Below are 15,000 nucleotides of genomic sequence, written 5' to 3' on the forward strand. Positions count from 1 at the left end.
TAATGCACGGGTTAGATACCGCTGCAGCCCCCCCCCCCCCCCCCTGCTAAATTACAGAATTGTGCCAAGATCCGATATTGAAAAATGTATCTGTTGTGTTCAGTACTGTTGGTAGACATTTTACTCTTGGTAGATGTCCTTAATTCCTAGCCGGTAAATTGGTTGCAAAATTTGCCTGCAGATACTACTTAGCCTATTCAGATAATACTGTAGCCTAGGGGGCAAAGGCCATCTTAATCTGTCCCTGGGAGTGATGGAGGGAGGGAGTCCTGAGGTTGAGGAGTGGAAGAGAGCAGGAGAGCAGGAACTAGTGATAGAAAGTGAAAGAAAGAAGGAAAAAGTGAGGAGGTAGGCTTGGAGCGAGGGAGGCATGGAGGGTTGAGTGGAAGGGGGAGGAGAGTGGCAGGAATGAACAATAAAAGAGAGTAAAAGAAAGAAAGTAAGCAGCATAGGTAGGAGAGAGGGAGGAAGGTATGAAGGTAGAGGGAGAAAAGAAAGCATGGGGCAGGTTTCGGGGGAGGGGAGCGTCAGGCAGGCTGTGCCCATCGCTCAGGCACCCCGGCTGGGCTAAGACCGCAGCTGTCAGTCCCCCTCCTCAGGCTCGGCACCTGCTGCTCAATAATGCAGGAGGGACTCCCTTAATCTTGTCTGCTTGCTTTAGCTCACACTCACCTGGTGCCTCATTTACAGACGCCGCTCTTCAAGTGTCCCTGCTCCACCCTCTTCCCCTAACCGTCCGACCAGCAGCATCACCTTCATTCACCCCAAACATACATAAGCACATACCCCCACTCATTCACATGCATGCACACACACGCGCACACACGCACTCACACACTCTCACTCACTCACACACACACCTGCTCACGTATGCATGTATGCATTCACGCATATATGCACACACCCAAACACACACATGCACGTACGCATGCATTTATGCACACACATGCACACATACAAACACCGACACACACTCCAAGAGAGAGCGAGAGAGAGACAGAGAGAGAGTGAGAGAGAGCATGTGAATCATACAAGATAAAAATTGACAGTAGCTGGTTAGTAAAAAACGATGTCTGCGCTGACACGATTTCTGTGCTGACACCTTGAGTATATGTTTGTGTCTTACTGTAAAGAAAAAAATCAAATAGTTCATTTAATTTAAAATTACATTGTTTGTCTCCATAGGGCAGCCTCCTCTAAGGTGATCCATCTCAGTCAGTCAGTTAATAGTTTGTCTCGTCAGCTGGCATTGCACCTTTCTGAACCTGAATAGCACAGCAAGTGTGCCTCCCTCCCCTCCATATCGTACAAAATTGTACAAAAAAAAAATAAAAAATGTGTATGATTAGTTTATAGGTCGCAGGATGGTTCTATGGAAAATGGTTCTATCAAGCAACCTATTGTAGCATGTGCTGAACCATTATAATGCTATATATGGGGAACGTTAATCTGTGTCTGCCATTGCTATTCAGATGTTCCTGTTTGAGCTCTGAACAGTATAACATTTGTAAAGCCAACTGTCCCCATAGCGTCTCCATTAAATACTCTACAACACCATTGCTATTCAATGTCAGTAGAGGGCGGAAGGGGAAAAATCCCTGCGATTCTGGGGGCAACATAAAATAATACAACACAAAAAGTCCATTGAAGTACATTGCAATTTTAAGGGCTGCAGGTAATGTTAAGGGGGTATGGGACACTAAATGGTAAATTGTTTTTTTTAGCTCCAGAAGATGGTTCCATGGGGTTTCGTTGTTTCCAAAGTTCCATGTCTATGTCTGTACCCATGACTGTCTCTCCAAATGAATATGCTTTGCTGCTGTGTTTTACTGTGCATTACATATCTTCGGTGTTGGGGGTGTCACAGCAAATTCCTATCAACTGTGTTGGCATGGCAATAAACTCATTGAAACTTGGATCTATTGATGTTGTGCAGAGCTTTGCATTTGTATTATAAACCATGCAATACCATATTGGTTACCCTGAATGTTTATTGAAAGGTTCTTCTGTGGCATTACTCTGAAGACTAGCCGTTTTTGAGTGTACATGTAGTTTAGCCTGATTACCATCGACTTTCAAATCTCTTCAAGATTTGGTATGAGCTAGAGCAGCAGAACTGTGAGTAGCACGGTGTTTGAGGTTAGGGTGCGAAACCAGCGGATAGCTTTCCAGACAGAACAGATATTCTCTTATCTATTTCTTAATAGCCTGAGGATGGTTTATTTATGTTTCATTGTTTTATTTTATGTTTTATTTAAGTTTTAAAATTTCACTCTCATGTGAATGCATAGTAGAGATATCGCCAACCTGAGTTGTTCACAATTCACAAATTATACAACCGCAACCACAGATAGCACACTTTTATTTTTTTATTTTGTTCTGACCTCATGAATAGCCCTGACCTAGAGCATAACAACTAACGTTTCTCAAACGGCATGGTTGACCCACCTCCCTTGGTTTGCTACTGCCAAGGCAGAAAAGGCTCTGCCGAAGTTTAAACCAAACATTTTCTTAGTCCCAATACAACATCTCTGCTTAAACCACGTCAATGCTTTGAACACACCTCTACCCAGGACCGTTGGAGATACTCAAAGTTGATTAGTTCCCGACAGAAAGTACTTGCATTGCTCTTTTCCTGACTAATTTCACAACGCCGAAGGTGTTGCGTCATTAGGAGAGCGTAGCCTGGCTACATGTAGTTGGCCTCTGTGGCCTGTCTACAAAAGTTTTGGGGAAAATGGCTGTCTTGTCTGTGTCATTTGTGTGTAATTTGTATCACAGACAATTCGCCTTCCAACCTGTAAAGAGGGACAGAAGACGGTAACTACAGCACTGAAAAGACTTTTTTTTTGCAAGTTCTCAGAAAAGTATCTGCCAGCCGGGGAGCAAGTGTATATATGCCCACGGGGTCAAGTCATGCAGACTCAGCCATGCACGCTCTGTGCCCACAGTGAAAGAGTCTTTTCTCGCCAGGCATCCAGAAGACCACACAATGAGGTACTAAGGTGTAGTTACTCTCCTTGCTACTCTTCAGTTGAGCCATGCTGCCAATGTAGAGATGGAGCACGACACAGCAAAAGGCTTTTCACTCTTGTCATTTTAGACAAAATACCTGACCGTTTTTTCTTCTTCCTTTTACAAACTCTGTGTCCTTGCTTCAATGGATGGATGAATTGCAACACTGAGACGACTCACAATATGTATTTACTCCGAATTGCGGGAGGATCAATTAACTCGGTCAATGGAACGTCGGATTCTCTAAATATTTCAGAGCTATGAGAGATTCAATCTTCTCTCTCTCTCTCTCTCTCTCTCTCTCTCTCTCTCTCTCTCTCTCTCTCTCTTTCTCACGTACAGAGTCACTCTCTATTACATCCACACCCACATCACCCTCCTCACAATACATCACCTTCACTTTTCTCTCAATTACCTTTTGAAAAGTGTGAGCAAATTATTAATCCTTTCACAAAGCTTTTAGTCAAGAGTCTGCAGTAAGTGTTCATCCGAAGAATCAAGATTTTTTTTAGACACTGCATTTTGCCATATATTGCCTTCCAAGGTTTCACATTCGTCTATACACACATCTGAAAGCACTGCTCAAGGCAAGGAGCTTCTGTGCCATACCATATTGTGAATATGGAGTAGGTGTACAATATATTCCAGTGGGTGGATGTATCTTTATAGGATTTCTTGTTTTTGTTATACTTTGGGAAGTTGAAGCACCAAATTGGACAAAATCTAAAGGTTTCTTTTTTTGTTTGTTTTGTTTTCACTGCTGTTGCTTGCACTGTTTATGTTTGTCTATTTCCTGTGGGCCTGTCTCTTTATTTTCCCTTTTTCTCTTTCTTTTTGTCTTTGTCTTTCCCTTCGTATGTGTGTGTGTGTGTGTGCGTGCGTACGTGCATGTGTGTGTGTTTGTGTGTGTGTATGTATGTGCGTGTGTACGTGTGTGTGTGTGAGTGTGAGTGTGTATATGTGCGTGTGTGCGTGCGTGTGTGTGTGCTTGCGTGTGTGTGTGTGTGCGCGTGTCTGTGCCATGCAAGCATGTATGGCTATAGCATACCTCTTCATGCTTGCCTTGTGTGGGCGTAAATATACGATGGAGAGAACACCATTCAACCACCTCAACCTGGAGAGGTGGCCGATTAGCTGAAGGTATGCACGAGAGACCCCCTCCCTCATCTCCAACAATTTTGCAACCCCTGCAACCTCCCACCCCCATTCACTACCAATCCACCATCTACCACCAGCACCACCACCAACCCCCACCCCCACCCCCACCCACACACACACACAAACACACACAGACACACACACACACACACACACACACACACACACACACACACACACACACACACACACACACACACACACACACACACACACACACACACACACACACACACACCCTGAAACACAGAAGGGGGGGGGGACTGGAAACTGGTGTGGGTGCATAATACAAGCAAAATGTCAGTATGATAAATCTAACCTTTACCGGAGCCCTGAGCAGCAGCCAACCTGTGTACTTGAATTAATAATCAGATCTATCAAACAGTTTGGAGAATAATTGCTGTCAAAGAGCCAGGCGATAAATCCTGACATTGCCGTCAGCTCCGGGATCATAAATCTCCGTTATGAGGAGTTCAAAACTTCCTGCTGATCTCCATTTTGCACTTCTCTGACCGGGCGAGGGAGCAAGGGAGCGAGGACCAGGCCCACTACCGTGCCCAGGGCCGCTGACAGCTTTGGCTGGGCCCAGGACAAAGTCGTCTGAAAGGGCCCCCCACCCAATACCTTCAAAGTAATGTGGGCCTAATTATACCCCCCCCAGCTCCCAGTGCCCGGGACAGCTGACCCCGTTGTCCCCCCTTGTCAGCTTCCCTGAGCGTGCCATACGTAGGCCTACTATGCTGGCCATGAGGGAGGGAGAGGAAAGGGCACGGCCTGGCTGATACTACCAGTAATGTACTGTAGTGCAGTGGGTGATGCAGAATAAATCAGTCTGTATCTCTCTCTCTCTCTCTCTCTCTCTCTCTCTCTCTCTCTCTCTCTCTCTCTCTCTCTCTCTCTCTCTCTCTCTCTCTCTCTCTCTCTACTTGTGGGTGCAGATGTGGATTGGGGTGAGGGTGGGTGAGAGAACGCCAATGCTACTGCATGTCCTTGACTGTGTGCCTTGCGTGTATGGGTGCTTATCAACACCAGTGCATACTATATGAACCAATGTGGGTCACACATGCATTCATTTGTTTCTGAAACAGGGCACATGTCTGTATGTATGTGTTTTTGTATTCATGCAAATGTGTGAATGGGAATGCGTCTCTGTGTTAGGAGGGAAACGAACACTTGTGTACACGGGTATGTGTTGTTTTGTTTGTGTGTGTGTGTGTGGGTGCATGTGCTGGCGGTGGTGTGTTTGTGTTTTCATGGTCGCGCGTGTGAACATGTATCCGTCTGTATACATTTGCATGTGAGTGGGTGTGTACATGTATGTACTGTGTGTGTGTGTGTGTGTGTGTGTGTGTGTGTGTGTGTGTGTGTGTGTGTGTGTGTGTGTGTGTTTGTGTTTGTGTTTGTGTTTGTGTGTGTGTGTGTGTGTGTGTGTGTGTGTGTGTGTGTGTGCGCGTGCGTGTGTGCGTGCGCGCTTGTGGTGGTGGTGTTGTGGGAAAGAGAACTGTCAGATCATCAATCTCTCCAGCAAGAAGTTTTACGGCATAAAACAGGATGGGGATGACGCATGGCATTGCTGGGGGATTGGGGGGTGGTGGGGGGTGGGCTGGATGGTTACCCACACGCGAGACGTGCAGTTGTAATGGCTACATGCCAGTGGATTGGAAACCTGCGGGAGAGGCCCGGCCCGGCCACATAACCCAATCAAGTACTCCCCCCCCAACGCTGACAGTGCGCACACGACTAAAATTAATCACTCAGCAAACGTCCGACTACACAAGTGAAGACAAAGCATTCCCTCCACTCACCACCAGCGACTTGACATTATACAGCAATTACAGTTATTTCTTCTTTCTCCCCTATGCATTTGATTGATTTCACTTCTGGATTATGAAGTATGAGCCGTGTGTGCGTGTGTGTGGGCAGTTGGGGTGGGTATAGGCGGGGGGCGGTGGGAGGGGGACATGCAGCCGGCTACAAGTATGCATAAGAGCACTTAGGACAAGTGGGTGAATTGCACATGACATTTATTAGGGCCCCCATTGTTGGGGAAAGGGAGATGGATGGAGCATGTCCTGAAGCAGGTAATCAGATTACAGTCCCATTAATAAAACATCTCTCATTAAGCACCTTAATCAATCTCAAGGCAAAGCAACGAGTGGAGAGGGCCTGCAGTGGCTGCCACTGAGGACGGGCCTCCTCCTCGCCATTGAATACTGTGTGTGTGTGTGTGTGTGTGTGTGTGTGTGTGTGTGTGTGTGTGTGTGTGTGTGTGTGTGTGTGTGTGTGTGTGTGTGCTACTGTATGTGTGCAGCATAAACGTCTATGCAAACTGTACATTATAGTATCCGTATGTGATGTCATGGGATATCTTGCCTGTAACCGCAGAGATACACCAGCGGCGATCTGAGCGAGTCGAGCGACGGAAGTAATTGACTTTGTATTGAGTCGAGAGACAAAAGCGATTCTGGAGAGTAGAGCGATTTGCGCGACGAGCGCGACAATTTGAAGTTGAAATCTTTTCAACTTTCTATGACGCGGTTCGGCGACAAGCCGCGACAGCCAATGACTGTATAGAGGTCAGTGACCACAGCCAATGGGAATGCTTGAGTGCTTTGCCTTCTGCCTGTACGGACATACTTTTGTCTCCTCAATCGCTCGTATCGCTTGCTGCTGCACTCTGTCGCTTGAATCGCGTCGCCGCTGGTGTATCTCTGCGGTAATATAGGCCTACTATTCAGTGACATATTTTTGAAGATCAACAATGTGGCAACTGATTGCACTCTGGTAGTGAGGGACAAGTACCAGAATTCAGAATACCGGATTACAGACATACATGTAGCTCAAGTGGTAACATGGCTGGACTGGTCATGGGGCATACGGGGCATTTGCCCGGTGGATTGTTGGTGATTTTGGACTGCAGCTCCCCTCAATGAAGTAATATCAGTCCTCATGCCGCTACAACAGGCTTCAGATTTACAGTACATATTAATTTTGACATAAAAAATAGAATGCACTGTAATTATGACTAAAAATGTTGTCTCAGGCGTCATTGTCTTGGCCTTGGTTTCGACCCAGGCCAGCCCATAGTGACTTAACATCATACTCAAATGCATTGGAAAAATTGCAATATCAGGGAATGTGTTCACACAGTCTGTGTAGACAATAGCTGATATTAAGCCTTTGACTTCGATATTCGATATTCGAATATAAGTCGAATGTTAAGAAAATTCGAGACATTCGAACGAATATTAATTGGCCATTAATATTCGAATCTGACATGGGTATTGCTTTTTTGGGTATTTCATTGTTATTGATTAAAATAATTTCCTTGTAAACATCGCAATTCACAGTCTCAATTTATTTTTTCCATGGCTGGTTAATCACTACAGCTGTGTTGAGGAGAGTCGCGACTTGCGTGCGTGGCTCATCTCTCTGTGTTCCGTAGCAGGGCACTTGCGGCAGGCAGTCTCCCCCAGAGTCCGCATAACAAGCAGATGAGTGCTGCAGAGTTCCATTCAAGTGAATGGCTACAGTTAATAAACAAAGCATCATCACATTACTTTCTGGAGTTGTTGACGAGTTTCTGGAATTATGTGATTCAACCCACAAGTACCTGTGATTACGCCAAGAGTAAGATAATAACTTCTTGTTTTTTGGATTTTGACCAAATTAGCTTCGTTGGTCTGGGTGTCAGATCAGGCAGACTCCAGGTGATGATTTTGTTAGCATGCTTTTAGCATGTTTTTAGCGCACTGCTAGTTTGTGTAATGTTCGTTTTTAGACGAGAGCAGTCATCTTACCTGGACCTACAAACACACTACCTAAATGTCCGTCATTATAGTGATAGAAAATAAATACATATTTGGTGATATTGGTGCTGTGTGCTCAATGCTCATGATTCCCATAATGATCCAATTCAAATTTTAACATGGGCTACAAGTTTGACATGGCTGCTAGCTTTGCCATGTTTTAATCTGAATTCACACCTCTAAGTAGGCCTACTGTCTTCTTATAAGTGCTAAACGATCGCTAAACAATAATGGCTGGTTGAATGCATGTTGTTAATGGGCCATTAGGCTACATCTCTGGTTGGAATAGCCTTTTACTAGTCACTGACTGGGGGAAAGAACAACTTCAGCTTGACATCAGGTCTAACTGGGGCAATTTTAATGGTAAAAAATATGGATAAATATTCGAATATATTCGAATATTGTTTTTAATTTAGAAACGAACTTCGACTTTGATTTTGGGGCACAAGTCAAAGCCCTAGCTGACATGTTTTGATAGATTACTCTATTGGGTAAAAATATATATAATACCATTATATTCATATATTTCTATGATAACATCAGCCCCCATGTAATCTATCTATGTTTTATGCAATTCACCCAAGCAATTGACTTACTGTCTGATTTCAAGGTGATTTTTTTGTCCTCGCATGTTGCCTCTTTTACGGATCATTCTTTTACGCATCATTCACAACAGTCATATGGCAATTCGACCTTCATTTAATCATGATGCTAATCTACTGCTGCTAATGAATTGATGCCTGCCTTCAATACACCTTTGCATGCTGTCAAAAGGATCAGTGTGTACAATCATTATGTGTTGTACACAGTGTTAATTTCGTCAGCTTTTTTAAATTTAGTCTTAGTCTTAGTCACAATGACGAAAATCAATTTTAGTCTTAGTCAAATTTAGTCATTGCCTTCACAATTTAGTCTAAGTCTTCGTCTAAATGACGAAAATTAATTTTAGTCTTAGTCAAATTTTAGTCATTTTAGTCAACATTTCACATTTTCGTCATTTTAGTCAAATTATTATACAAATTATTACTAGATAGCCTATTGCAGCAAATATTCACATTGTTACTAGCTTATTTTCCACCAAAACCCAAATCAGTCCTGTAAAAGTAATTTCAAGTCAAGTCAAGTCAAGTCAAGTCAAGTAGGTTTTATTGTCAATTTCTTTACATGCACTGGTCATACAAAGAATTTGAAATTACATTTCTTGCTTTCCCATACAGACATAGACTAATTAAGGTAAGGACATAGACAGTATAGACATAGACAGTACTTATACATGGACTTAAGACAGTATGGACATAGACAGTGCTCATACAGACATTTAAAGTGCAAGACTGGACAACAGAAGACTTGTAGAGGACATACATTAAGAGGTATTTGTTGTGTTTTTGTGCTTTTCCTAAAAAAAAGTCCTTTATAGCGTTCTGACATGGTAATAGTAGCATTTTGAAGAAAATAAATATATATAAAAAAAGGTCTGTCAAGTACACCAGCAGCAGTGTGTGTGTGTGTGTGTGTGTGTGTGTGTGTGTGTGTGTGTGTGTGTGTGTGTGTGTGTGTGTGTGTGTGTGTGTGTGTGTGTGTGTGTATGTGTTTAGTGCAGGTAGAAGGTGCGGTGTGCGTCTTGTGTGTGTGTCCGTGTGTCTGTGTGTGTGTGTGTGTGTGTGTGTGTGTGTGTGTCAGTGTGTGTATGTTTGGGTTTAGTGCAGAAAGTGCAGTGTGCTTGTGTGTGTGTGTGTGTGTGTGTGTGTGTGTGTGTGTGTGTGTGTGTGTGTGTGTGTGTGTGTGTGTGTGTGCATGTTTTGAGTTAGTGCAGGTTGAAAGTTCAGTCACAAGTATAGTAGTGCAGGTGGAATGTTCAGTCGCAGATATGGTGGTGGGGGATGGGGGGGGGTTGTCAGTGGCCTTGCTGGCTAGAGGCTGACAGTGGGGGGGGGGGGGGGTTGTCAGTGGCCTTGCTGGCTAGAGGCTGACAGTGGAGGGAGAGTGGGTTGAGTGTTCAGCATCTTGATCGCTTGGTGCATTGTGCTGCTCGCCAGCCGGGTGGTACGGGAACGGAGGCGCCTGTACCTCTTTCCAGAGGGCAGGAGGCTGAATAGTTTGTGTGCAGGGTGGCTTGTGTCTTTGATGATCATCAGTGCTTTCCGGGTGAGGCGTGTGGTGTAAATGTCCTGCAGGGAGGGGAGTGGTACTCCAATGATCTTCTTCGCTGTGTTCACAACACGCTGGAGTGTCTTCCTGTTTTTCTCCGTGCAGCTTCCTCCCCACACTGTGATGCAGTTGGACACGACGCTCTCTATGGTTCCTCTGTAGAATGTTGTCATGATGGAGGGTGTAGCACTTGCCTTCTTTAGTTTGCGCAGGAAGTAGAGACGCTGATGGGCCTTCTTCGCCAGTGATGTAGTGTTGGTGGTCCAAGAGAGGTCGTCGCTGATGTGCACTCCAAGGAACTTGGTGCTGCTCACTCTCTCCACAGCATCGCCGTCGATGGTCAGTGGTGGCAGTTGTTTTTGGACCCTTTGGAAGTTGACAACAATCTCCTTGGTCTTGTTGACATTCAGCAGGAGGTTGTTGTCTTTGCACCATCTGGCCAGCAGGTCTACTTCTTCTCTGTAGTGAGTCTCATCGCCCTTGGTGATGAGGCCCACCAGTGTTGTATCATCCGCAAACTTCACTAGATGGTTAGTGCTGTGGGTCGTTGTGCAGTCGTGTGTCAGCAGCGTGAACAGCAGGGGGCTGAGAACACAACCTTGCGGAGCCCCCGTGCTCAGGGTCAGGGTGCTCGAGGTGTTGTTCCCTACCCGTACTGCTTGTGGTCTTTGCATCAGGAAGTCCAGCAGCCAGTTGCAGAGGGAGGTGCTGAAACCTAGTTTGTCCAGTTTTCTGATGAGTTGTTGTGGTATTATGGTATTGAATGCTGAACTGAAGTCAATGAACAGCATTCTCACATATGAGTCTTTATTGTCCAAGTGGGTGAGGGCTGGATGGAGGGCAGAGCAAATTGCATCCTCCGTGGATCGCTTGGCTCGGTATGCGAACTGGTAGGGGTCTAGGGTGGGGGGTAGGGTGGCTTTGATGTGTGACAGGACTAGCCGTTCGAAGCACTTCATGATTATGGGCGTCAGTGCTACAGGACGGTAGTCATTGAAGCATGATGGTGATGATTTCTTCGGCACAGGTATGATGGTAGCAGCTTTGAAAAGTGATGGGATGACTGCTTGCTCCAGAGAGATGTTAAAGATGTCTGTGAAGACATCCTTCAGCTCTTCTGCACAATCCTTCAACACTCGGCCTGGTATGTTGTCTGGGCCAGCTGCTTTGCGTGGGTTGATGGTGGCCAGTGTCCTCTTAACACTGGCAGAGGACAGGTAAAGGGGTTGATCATGGGGGGGAGGGGGAGTTTTCTGTGGGTGAGTGTCATTTTGTGCTTCAAAGCGGGCAAAGAAACTGTTCAGGTCGTTTAGCAGAGAGGTGTTGTTGTCACAGCTTCGTGGTGCAGGCTTATAGTCCGTGATGGCCTGTATGCCCTGCCACAGGCTCTGTGCATCTCTGCTGTCTTTGAAGTGTGTTGTTATTTTGTCTGAGTATTCCTTCTTTGCTTTCCTGATGCCCTGGGACAGGTTAGCCCTTGCTGTCTTTAGGCCAGCTACGTCTCCTGCTCTGAAGGCTTTGTCTCTGGCCCTCAGCAGTCGGTGAACGTCTCCTGTGAACCATGGCTTCTGGTTGGCCCTGGTAGTGATGTGTTTTATTTCTGTAACATCATCGATGCATTTTGTGATGTAGGAGGTCACGGTGTCTGTGTACTCCTCAATGTCAATGTGATTGCTGTGGGTGGCAGTTGTTTTGAAAATGTCCCAGTCTGTGGTTTCAAAGCAGTCCTGAAGTTGTGAGATGGCTCCCTCAGGCCATTTTCTCACCTCCTTCTGAACTGGTTTGGTGAGTTTTGCCTTTTGTCTGTAAGCTGGCAGTAGCAGAATTGTCGTGTGGTCTGATGATCCAATGTGGGGGATGGGCTTTGCCTTGTATGCTCTCTTCTGATTTGTGTAAACGAGGTCCAGGGTGTTTTGTTCTCTTGTTGGGAAGTTGACATGTTGATGAAATTTTGGAAGTACTGTTTTGAGATTTCCGTGGTTGAAATCTCCTAGTACCACTGTGAAGGCATCTGGGTGTGCATCTTGTTGTTCACTGATGCCCCGATGCAGCTCGTTCAGTGCCTCGCTTTTGACGCCATTGTTGTTGCTGGGTGGGAGGTAGACGGCGACTAATAGGATAGCGGATATTTCTCTGGGTAGATAGAAGGGTCGGCACTTGATAATCATGAACTCCACTCGTGGAGAGCAGTGCCTCTGTACTACCGTAGCATTATTGCACCAAGCATCATGTGTGTAGACACATATTCCTCCTCCTCGTTTTTTCTCTGCAAGGGCTCTGTCCGCTCGGTGGCACGTTAGTTGTTCCAGATGTAAAGCCGAATCGGGTATGCCGTCGTTCAGCCATGATTCGGTGAACACCGTAACGCAGCAGTTCCTCACGGTTTTGTTCGCTGATCTTAGTAGCCGTATGTCATCCATCTTATTGTCCAGAGATCTGACGTTTGCCAAGAGAATTGATGGTATTGCTGGACGAGTTGGGTTGGCTGCAAGCCGTGTCTCGACGCCACCTCGTTTGCCCCTTTTCCTAATTCTTCGGCGTCGGCATAGCGAGGCACACGGGTCCGATGTAGTCCTATGCCGCCGGAGAATTCCTAGTTCTTCCAGGGTCTTCATTGGTACATCCAATACATTGCTTAAGTTGTCCATTCTTATCTGCAACAGCTGTTGCCGACTGTACGTGCGTTCCGACATATTTTCCGACGATAGACATTCCGAAAGACACATTTTAACACAAATAAACACTGAAAGTTGGGAAAGCAAGGGGCTGCTGCAACCTACGTGCGCCGCCGCCGGAAGTAACCAACAGCATAGAGCAAAGGAGCATTAGACACACACACTTCCAGGTGCAGGTTGCGCTCTCTCTCTCTCTCTCTCTCTCTCTCTCTCTCTCTCTCTCTCTCTCTCTCTCGCATTAGAAGCTGCTGCGTATTATTTGCTTTTGAATTTGATCACGTAGGCTACAAGCTCTTCTTCACCTGACCGCGTGACTCATAGCCTGCAGATTGCAGGCAGTGGGAAGACCAGACATCCCAATGAAGTCCAAGAAGTTTCCCTGATATTTGATAGTGGCTCCCCGATGGCCGCGAGTCAGATAAAATATTCCTGATTTTAGACTATGCAAGTTCGCGTTATTTCGATTGGCAATGTTCGTGCGTCATTCCTGGAATACTTCAAATAGATTACACGCACTTCGTAGGACGCCCTGCAAAAGTCCTGGGGCAAAAGTAGGCAGTTCTATGCAGACTGGACGACAGAAAGGACTGGAAATTGACAAACAATGGTTGAACACTAATGCTGTTTTGTTTGTCGGGATGTCGAGGGTCGATAAGCATCTCCAAGTTTAAGCAATGAGTTTTTAGAACCTGGGATGTCTGGGAGACGCTATTGTAATACGCATCGCATGGAAGGGATGTCGACTGCCTTGGGTGTTTTAGCGTTGCCCTCGACGGGAACAAGTTTCAATTCTCCGCACTTTAAACCCTGATCGCCCACACATTAATTCTTATCAAAACTACAGTAGCCGTGCCTCTGTTTAGACTACATAAACAACTTTTCCCCTGTAGCGCGCATCCCTTAAACGTCTCTCTGTGTCTGATCTAAATAAATGCATGAATCTGATTTGCTTGCATTCATACGGTTAAACAACCAATATAGCAAACATTACAAAAGAACAGACAACTGACGTCGTCGTATGCGTAAGTAGAAAGGAGAAGAGAGGAAGCTCGAGGTTTAAAATGACAGGAATATTGGCGCGAGTGACGGTAGCACTATTATAATGACTGCACAAACACACATGTCTTCGTTATGGACAAAAGGGTTGTTGAACATGTTTCAAAATTAACACTTGCCTCAACGTCGGCTCTTTCTTTTTCTCTTTCTGGGAAACATTTTAGGACCAAAACTCAACTGAACAGGACTCACTGAACTAGGCTACTACTGATTGAGCCGCACCAGCGCCAGGCACTGCCTGCAGAGACAAACAGGGCAACAGTGCGTTATCTTCTATGAAGTTCAAGAAACAATAACAATTACAAATTAATTTTAAACAATTACATTTTTAATGTCCATTCGTCCATGGCTTGTAAATTTCGTCTCGTCTTAGTCTCCTTAACGAAAATCAATTTTTATTTTCGTCATATTTTTATGTTCTGGAAGCAATTTTTGTGCGTCATCGTCTCGTCATCGTCACGGGAAAATGGGGCGTTGACGAAATATTTTCGTCATCGTCCTGGTTGACGAAATTAACACTGGTTGTACAGAATGCTCTGGTTGATAGACTTAACCTTGCATGGCCAGGGTCTTTCTACATGGCCAGGTGTTCTGTGAGGGTTTTGATTAGTGTTGCACCGATACCTTTTTTTTGGCCCCGATACCGATACCCGATACCTGGCTGTGCGGTATCGGCCGATACCGATACCATACCGATACCATACCGATACCGATACTACCCTATTTGAAATGTATATGAAGGGCTGTAGTGCATACTACTTGGTTGTAAAATCATTGCATGGATTTGTCAGGCTGCTGCCTACCTTTGTGAAACAGGAAAAAGACTAATACAAAGTGAATCCAGAAAAACTTTTTATACTTTTTAAATACCTCTATGAAATAACTAATTTCAAGGCTGTTTAAGTGTCATACAAGCACCTGTAAATGGTATCAGTGCCCTATTTGTTGGTACTCGCCGATACCGATACCGCCATTTTAGTGCCGATCCACCGATCCACCGATTCTGGTATCGGTGCAACACTAGTTTCGATGTTGTTATCAGAACAGGGGAGGGATGAGGGAAGACTAGGCTGGGCCCGCCTATCCTATGACGCAAGTATTACTCAAGTTGATAAACTTGCAGAGCGTTGACAAACGTA

This window comes from Engraulis encrasicolus, chromosome 10, assembly GCF_034702125.1.
Source record: "Engraulis encrasicolus isolate BLACKSEA-1 chromosome 10, IST_EnEncr_1.0, whole genome shotgun sequence".
Taxonomy (NCBI): Eukaryota; Metazoa; Chordata; class Actinopteri; order Clupeiformes; family Engraulidae; genus Engraulis; species Engraulis encrasicolus.